At 31.8% G+C, this 9,784-nt stretch overlaps 1 long non-coding RNA gene across 1 annotated transcript; it reads left to right on the forward strand.

Moving 5' to 3' along the window:
* Positions 1 to 2,586: 2,586 nt before the first annotated feature.
* On the forward strand, positions 2,587 to 5,111 carry LOC149528547 (uncharacterized). Its single transcript, XR_016358673.1, has 2 exons — positions 2,587 to 4,230; positions 4,550 to 5,111. It is a non-coding gene; the product is annotated as an uncharacterized LOC149528547 (long non-coding RNA).
* The last annotated feature ends 4,673 nt before the right edge of the window (positions 5,112 to 9,784 follow it).

A 9,784-nucleotide genomic window follows, 5' to 3' on the forward strand; every position in this document is an offset into this window, starting at 1 on the left:
AGCACTACAGGAATGAGATTTCTGTGCATATAATTCCTGAAAGTTCAAAAGAATATTAAATGGTGATGTTAGATAATATGTACAAGTCCTTTTTTAAGCTAAAATTTTAAAAAATGCCAAAAATGAGAATTTCCAAAATTACTTAAATTCCACTAGTTTGTAATTGCATTTGTAGTAGTACATGGAGATAATAACTTTGATAAATAAAATTTCTATGGAACATTGATCTACCATATTTTTGTTCAAACGTACTCATGTGATAATTTAATGACATCCTATTCTTCTCATTTCTATATGTTTTAGTCTTAGATATCGAAATACTTAACTTTACATCAACAAGTTTAAATTTAGAAGTCAAAATACTTTATTTTGTGTCATTTATTTTGCGACCTAATGAAATCATCTAGAAAGAAGGCTGTATGTGTATACACATCCCTTAAAAGTATATTTATAACAATAGGAAATATAGTTTATTCTATTATATAATTAATTTATTTATAAGACAAGTTCATTACAAAGAATACTTCAAAATAATAAAATAATGTAATTAACATTAAAAATAATTGAACTCTTTAAAAAATAACAATTTTTCAATAGGCCCTATGTCTATTGGTGAAGTTCAAAGGTTTTCAATAATCCCACCAAGGATCAAGTCTTGTTGAGTGTAAGGCTTTGACATCAAAAGAGATGAGATTAGGATCGTAGCGTAGGCAATTTTGGCAATGTGGATACCCTATGATTCTTAGGTCTAAGCCAAAGAGGTTTTACACATGAGTGTCTCTATATTAGGTTGCTAAAACATCTCCGTGGTGACCTTCATTGGTTAATAGATCGTAGGCTTCATGTCTTTGTTTGGTTGCTTCATAGGTCTAAACCCTACATTTAAAAAATAACAATTTAAATAAATGAGCAAAGAAAACTATGCTATGAAGAATATATGTTAAGTTTGTTATAGATATCGGTAGAAATAAATAATAACAACAAAATAGATGTTCACTAGACATTGGAGTTAATGATTTAACTTTAAAAACTCATGGGCTTGAAATTGTTTGAGTTTTGAGCAAGTTCTCTTTTTTGTTTCTTGGGTGTAATGGCCCTGAGTAGTAAAGGGTGTATGATATTGCTGTTACTTTGGTTCATGACCCTTATCCTTCCTTTTTTAATCAAAAAATTTAAGAAATTGTGAAAATAATTCATACATTTTGATAAAATGTAGCAATGAAATGGTTGAACAAAATAAAAAATTGGTTGAAACTATCTTAAAATGGTATATTTACTTCTTACATTCCAACAATTAGAAATAGAATCTATAGAGAAATAACACATACAACTAATATATACTATATTTAATTTCTATTATTATAATCAATTCAATATTAGTAATCATTAAAATTCTTAAATATTAGTGTGGTTTCAATCTTTATTGTGTTTAATCAGTGATATCAAAGTAGCTTCTAAATATAGAATTTACAATATCTTAAGGGAATCTACTAAATTGTTAGAGAATCTAAACTTTGGATAATTATTGAGAATAGAATTGAATGCATTTAATCATGTAAAATTAGCAATGATTTATAAAAAATGATTACAAAGTTAAGTGACAAAATTGTTGAAAAGAATGATGGTAATATGCTTTTGGGAGGATTATGTATGGATCGTTTCAACAACGGATCATATTGCATGATTCATTATTATGATGAGAGAGTTCAAAGATGAAAAAAATGATCAAAGTACAAATAAAAAAATAAAGAGAGAAAAAGAAAAACACACACATACACCTAGAGAGCAGATCTCAATCTTAGTATTGAAGGTAGAATATATAAACCTTAAGTTTAATCTTAAATGTCATACCTAAAATTTAACTTAATAAATAAATAATCATCTTGAAATAAAAATAAATAAATGAAATAAGTTTAAAAATATATAATTAAGAAGAAATGAGAATTATATTAAAGATAAAAGTAAAAATTAAATCTTATATCACAATCATATCAATAATATGACTTACTGTGAATTGACTACTATAATAAACAATGTTTGTGTCTGTCATTTCCAACTTGACTTCTACTTTTGTGTCAGCAATGGACAGCCATATTCTAAGTCACTCAAGTGTAATTTGTGGAATTCTAAGTTGCCAAAACCAAGAAGTCTTGTACACCTACTTTTCTATGCAATTGCGGAATTTATTAAGTAGTTTCTTTCTCCATTTCGGCCATCCATGAAGTTAGTCAATCAAATAACGTGTGGAAATTTCAAGTGGCGTGTGTTTTGGGTTTCAGTGATGCGTGATCTACGATACGAATAATTCGGGTAAACAGCGGAAAGCAGATCTTTCATTATTATTGTTTTTATTCTAAATTCAATATAATTAAAATTTTAATGTCAGCAAACGAAGAGAAGATAAGTTACAGAGACCATTTAAGCATTAACTTGTCAGGAAAAGTCATAAGGAACGATATTAAGGAAAAAAAAAGTTATAAAGAATGATGCTATATTTTTTTCCTTTGCCTCGCATGACTTTTGTCGTGTGCAACTTGGAATTCCTAATGGTTTACATGGAGAACTAGTCATCTTCCACAAAAATAATCATGTAAATTTATTTTATAGATAAAAATAAAAGAGTTCATTAACCGGGCTCGCAGTTAAAAACATCCCAACCGAAGATGATCGATTCCAAAATGGCTGTCTTTACAACAGAAGCTCTGTTTCATTTTCATGTCAGTGATTATTGTCTTCCTCCTCTCATCACATCCTTCTCTTTCTCATCATCGATTCCGCTGTCATTCCCGTGAATCCCAAGCACTCCTCCGCTTCAAAGCGGAGTCCAGTGATGATGTTCTCAGTTCGTGGATGAATGGAACAGACTGTTGCACATTGTGGGTTGGCGACAATCACACCGACCATGTTGTGCAAACTTCATTTCCTCACATCACTCACGATCATAGGCAGAGGAGTACAAGGCGGTATAGGAGGTCTTGAGAAATCTCACTTTTCTTACACATTTAGAATTATTCTCCAATAAATTGAGTGATACAATTCCCTCTTCCATTTGTTTTCTCACCCGCCTTACATACCTTGATCTTGTAAATAATGAATTGAGTGGAAGCATACCTTCCTGCCTAGGAAACCTTTCTTCTTTAGCTGACCTGGGCCTTTATCCCCGCTTCTATCGGTAACATTTCTTCTCTTGATTATCTAGGGCTTGATGAGAACCAATTGAGAGGAACCATTCCCCCTTCATTTTCTCAGTTGTCATCCCTCACTCAGTTGTATGCTGCTCACAATCGTTTCAATGAAGCCGTGACTTCCTCATCACTTCCATCTTCATTGGTTGTCCTATCACTGTCACTAAGCCATAACCAGTCAGTTTCAGAAATTTTCTTTCACAACCTTACCAGACTAGACAGTTTGGATTTATACGACTGTGTTCTAAATATTTCCAAAACCTGGATTCCATCCTTTCAGCTAAGAGAACCAGTTGTAACCTCATGTGCGATTGGCGATGAAATCCCACTTCAGATTTAAACTCAATTCTCGCTTAACTGGCTAGACTTAGCGAACACGAGTCTTGTAGGAGAAATCCCTTCTTGGTTATGGGAAACCAATCCTCTACTGACTGCTAACTAATCATTCGGGATATCTTTAGTTTAAGATGTAGTTTTTTGGCAGTTTGATTGTGTAACGATTAATATAGTTTTTTCAACTGTCCGAACAGTTTTTAGGTTGTATATATTCTCTTGTAATTTTAATAAATTTGTAGCATGTGTGTGCATTCCCAATTTAACATTCTTTTAATCATTCAGGATATCTTTAGTTTAAGATGTAGTTTTCCAGCAGTTTGATTGTGTAATGATTTAGGCTGTATATATTCTCTTGTAATTTTAATAAATTTGTAGCGCGTGTGTGCATTCCCAACTTAACATTCTTTGGGCCTATTACAGTGGTATTAGAGCCAAGTTGTTGGAGAAAAGGAATTTAGATTGAATTGTGATTCCAATGCATTCTTTAATTTCAATTGTTGGAATAGTTCTTTCTGGAAAAGAGAATTATCATGAATGGTTTTGAAAAGTTAAAAATACTCTTATTTTTAATGATTTGTGTGATGAGGTTTGTGAAAGCAAAGATGAAGATGAAGAGCCGAAGCAGCCTACAGATGAAAAGGAACTTGTTATCTAGAAGGGTAAAGAAAAAAAGGCTTATGCTCTCATTCCTGCCTCCATTACTGAAAAGGTAAGTAGACATATAATCTCTTGTATGAGTGCATTTGGAGCATTAAAGAAACTCAAAGATCTATATGATTCTCATTCAGAACTTGAAATCTTCAATTATTAATGAAGTTATTCAACTTAGAAATGAAAGATAATGATCCAATGAAGTTAGCCTCTGAAATTAGGGCTTTATTTCATCATATGAAGCCATGGGTGTAAAAGTAGATCTACAACTCATTGCTTTTATTAAAGCTCTTTATCCTAACTATTCACACTATCTTGAATCTCTTCAAGCTAGTGAAAAGATGAAAGATATAACATTTGAAAAACTTGTGGAGAAGATTGCAGAGAGGGAAAAAGCATTTGGAGAAAAGGAATCACTTTCAAATGCGGAGACTTTGTGTCTTGCACAAAAACAACAGGGGCAAACATCCAAAGATGAGCCTTCTAGACATGACAGTAGCAATAGAGGTCATGGAAGAAGACAATCTAGAGGCAAGGGGAATAAAAATTATCAAGGTGATAGACAATATTCTTCGCCACAACACCAGCATAGGGATTATCAACAAAAAGAGAGGCAATCTATACAATGCTATAGATGTGGAAAAATGGGTCATAGTGCCAATCTTTGTCGAACTCCATGGGAGAAGATTTGTGACAAGAAGGAGAAGCCACTAGAAAGAGGTAACCCTCCTGAATTTGCACATTATGTTATAGCACATTGCAATGTTGGGATTGAAGAAGTTTAGAGTACTTCAAATTCTAGTTTGAATGATACTTGGTTGTTAGATACTGGAGCCACATGTCATATGACTTTTATAATAGATTTTTTTGAGACATTCAATGATAATGTGGATGGAGTAGTATATTTTTCTGACAAATATAAGTTAAAACCTTTAGGCATTGGGTCTATTAGAATTAAATTTTCAGGTCTTGCTGATTACATACTTTCTAATGTTCTATATCTTCCACAATTGAAGAGAAATTTAATATCACTTGTGCATATTAGATAGCAAGGTCATTCAATACATATGTTTGATGGTATTATTGAGATTATAAGAGATAATGATCATGTGATTGTAATGAATAGAGTTGAAGATGAAAAACTTTTATATTTGAAAGGTACTTCATCAAGTTCTTAGAATTATGCAAATTTCTCATAGTATGGTGGTAATATTTCTTCCAGCTTGTTATGGCATGCAAGATTTGGTCACGTTAACTATGATAGTCTTAGAATTATGAAACAAAATGGAGTTTTAGGACTTCCCACTATCCCAAAACAAATTTCTCAATGTGATGCTTGTATTTTAGGAAAACACAGTAAACAACCTTTTCATGATTTTATGTTTAGAACTTCTAGAAAGCTAGGTCTCATTCATACATATTTGTGTGGGCCTATGCCTTTTCCATCAGCAAAAGGAAAAATATATATAATGACTTTTATTGATGACTATACCAGGATGTGTTGTGTTTATTTATTAAAAGAGAAATCTCAAGCTTTTGATACCTTCAAAAATTTCCATTTGTGGATTAAAAATGAGACTCAGCTCAATATTGCAACCTTAAGAAGTGATAATGGTGGTGAGTACACTTCTAAAGATTTTGAAAAATATTTGCAAGAAAATGGTATTAAGCATCAGAAAATCGTTCCATATAACCCAAAATAGAATGGTTCTCTATGCTATCTACATAAAGAATAGAAGTCCCTTTCCTGCACTACAAAGTAAAACTCCCATGAAATGTGGCATGGCTATCTTCCAAGTGTCAAGCATTTTAGGGTTTTTGGTTGCACATGTTATGCTTTAATTCCTCCTCAGTTGAGAAATAAATTGGAAGCTAGGAGTAGAAAGTGCATTTTTTTTGGGATATTCTACTACTTCCAAAGATTACCATCTATATGATGAGGAGAATAAAAAATTCATTATTTCTAGAGATGTTATATTTCTTGAATTTGACAAAGATGCGCATAGTATTGACAAACAACTTTCTCATCTTGATAGATTTCAATCAAAAAAATTGTATCATGAATGGGATAATGAACTTCCAACTCTTGAAGGGGGGATTCTCTTTCTAGGTCAATCTTTGGAAGTTACAAAGAATGAAGAACCTGCTGAAAGAGAAGACAACAATTCTAAAATAGTTCTAGAATCTGAAAAAATTTGTGAAGAACTTGTTGAAAGAGAAGACAAAAATTCCAAAAAAATAAAAATCATTTGTGAAGAACCTGTTGCACAAGAATGTGAACCAACTTGTGAAGAATCTAATTCAAAGGCTCTAGAGGTTGATAAAACATTAGAGCAATCAATCCGTAGATCAATGCGGACCAAGAAAATTCCTCAAAGGTATGAAGATTTTGAATTAAATTTTTCTATTGTTGATGAACCTTCTTCATTTCAAGAAGTAATAAAAAGTGATGCATGGAGAAGTGCAATGCAAAGGGAATATGATGCTCTCGTAAAAAATGGAACTTGGAGGCTAGTGGATCCTCCAATTGGAGCCAAACCTATTGGATACAAGTGGTTATATAAGAAAAAATATAAAGCTAATGGTTCACTTGATAAACACAAAGCAAGACTTGTAGCAAAAGGATATGCTCAGATAGAAGGTGTTGACTACACTAAAACTTTTGCTCCTACAGCCAAGTAGGGAACTATTTGAGCATTGTTTTCTTTGGCAGAACAAAAAGGATGGCATATACATCATATGGATGTCAAAACAACCTTTTCAAATGGAGATTTGAAGGAAGATGTCTATATGCTGCAACTTGAAGGTTTTGTTATCAAAGGCCAGGAACAAAAGGTATGTAAATTGGTAAAATATTTGTATGGTTTGAAGCAAGCACCATGTGCTTGGTATGAAAAATTAACTAAGCACCTTCTCAAATTAGACTATAATCATTTTAGTCTAGATGATGCAACTCTCTTTGTCAAGAAAATTGGTAGATCAATTCTTGATGACTTGCAGGAGAAACAGACAACTTCAACAACTTTATTTGTTGATAATACTTATGCAATAAAAATGGCAAAGAATCCTAAATTTCATGATCGAACCAAGCATATCAATACCAAATATCACTTGATTTGATATCATGTCAAAGCAAAAACTATATAGCTGAAACAATGTTCCACTGAAGAACAAATTGCTGATATTTTTACTAAACCACTGGGATTTGTTAAATTTGAAAAATTTTGAATGCTACATGGCATGAAAAATATCCCTTCATATTAGGGGGGAATGCTGACTAATCATTCAGGATATCTTTAGTTTAAGATCTAGTTTTCCACCAGTTTGATTATGTAACAATTAATATAGTTTTCTCAACTACCCAAATAGTTTTTAGGTTGTATATATTCTCTTTTTATTTTATTAAATTTGTAGTGTGTGTGTGCATTCCCAATTTAACATTCTTTGGGCCTATTACACTAACATATCTAAATCTTTCAAGAAATTCACTTGAAGGAAATCTATTTTCAAATACTTCAATGTTAATGAAACTTAGAGTATTAGATGTGTCTAGAAATGCACTTAGTGGCCACATCCCACTAGTTTGGTCGCCCAAGATTGAATTATTACTTCTCAATTATAATTTCCTTAGTGACAATATTCCTTCAGGATTGGGAGAATTATCTCAACTCAGAGTATTAAATCTTCCAAACAACTCCTTAACCAGAGTGATCCCTATGAGCTTGTTATTGCCTCAGTGTCATGAACTTGGAAAATAACCATTTGGAGGGAAGCTTACCATATGAGTTAAGTAAGTTGAGTAACCTATAGTCATTGAATGTTCATGTTAATAAATTAAATGGGTCATTGCCCCACTCCATAGTTAATTGTTTTAATTGCAAGTTCTTGATATTGGGAATAATTTATTTAGAGGTGAAATACCCAAGGTTATTACAAATCTTTCAGAGTTGAGAGTATTGGTGATGAAGGAGGACAAATTTAAAGGCTCTATTCCTTTAAAGATTGGACTATTAAGAAACCTACAAATCTTGCTTCTTTCTTCAAATCACATCTCAGGTTCAATTCTCCACACAATTGTATTATTGCAAGCAACGTCTAGAAAAAGTCAGAATGGTTTTGTATTGTCTTCTTCTGATGCTAGCCATAATTATAGAGATGGATTAGATATGAGTTTAAAAGGCAAAGAGCAACATTATCTATATATTCTTTCTACTCTCACATCCATAGATTTATCAAACAATGAATTGAAGGGTGAAGTTGATCATAATTTTGGAAATTTGAAAGGGTTGGGGCTTCTAAATCTTTCAATGAACCATTTGAATGGCACCATCCCAAATAGTTTTGGAAAAATGAGGCAATTAGAGTCATTAGATCTTTCAAGAAATAATTTTTTATGAAAAATTCCTACAGAGCTTGAATTTGTGGACTCCTTGGGTTCACTAAATTTTTCAAACAACAATCTTTCAGGATGTATACCATAGGGTCAACATATTTTCACATTTGGAGAATCCTCTTACTCAAGCAATCTACATTTATGGGGATGTCCCCTACCCAAAAATTGTTCTTGGCCACAATTTGCTCCTCCTCCACAAAGTCTAGTGAGAAAAGAAATTAGAACTACTAAGTAGTCATGGTACAAGATATCGATATGATTGTCATATGGAGTAGCATTTGGAGGAACATTGTCATTAGTTTTGCTAAGACCTAATTGGCAAAGGACATATTTTAACAAAATGGAAAAAATTTTAAAGTTTTTGTTCCCATGGATGAAGAATTTGACACTATGAAGAAGTATAGAGTTACAAATCATTGAAAAATGAAAGGTAAGAACTTTAGCTTCTTTTTTTTTATAAATTTATTATAATTCAAATTATTAAAATGTTAAATTTTATCAGGAATCTGGTATTAAATTTGTTAGAAAAATTATAACATGCTCTTGCAACTGTGCTATAGATTTTTTGCATTTATGACTTGGTGGAAGGAATCCATTATTTTGATGGGCTTTAATGCTGCATATTCTCTCCATTCAAATTTTTATCAAATCTTAGAGCTTATTTCTACATGTTCTCTTATTTCAAGTCTCTATGGGCACCTTGGAGCTAATCTAATCGGATCATCTTCCAACTACACAGTGGCTATGTTAATGAATCTTTTATATGGTTGCTTCTATTTTTATTTATAAATGAGATATTCTTGTTGCCAAGAATAGCTTATCACTTCTTCTCACTTCTTCATCATTAATGGTTTTGTAATAACACTTATATCTTACCTATAGAACTTCATCTTATCACAAGACATGTATTCTTTACTATAGTTCATTATAGCAATTCTTTTTTAGAACTTGTGTTATTATCTTAAGTTGTCAGCCATATTACTTGTTCTATTTTAATGTTATACAATTACATTTAGCTTCAGTACAATAGTCATATTTTACTACCTTCATCCTTTTACGATTTCTCAGGTTGGCAATTTAATGCTTCGATTATATTTTAAATATTCTATATTTATACACACAATTAAATTATAATTGGGAAAGTTAGGTTCATTCTTTAATTGAAATTTTCGGTAGTTTAAACCAATATGTACTTTACACAATATGTTATAATAAAAGA

Source organism: Cupressus sempervirens, chromosome 11, assembly GCF_028749045.1.
Source record: "Cupressus sempervirens isolate cs-2001-9-10 chromosome 11, ASM2874904v1, whole genome shotgun sequence".
Taxonomy (NCBI): domain Eukaryota; kingdom Viridiplantae; phylum Streptophyta; class Pinopsida; order Cupressales; family Cupressaceae; genus Cupressus; species Cupressus sempervirens.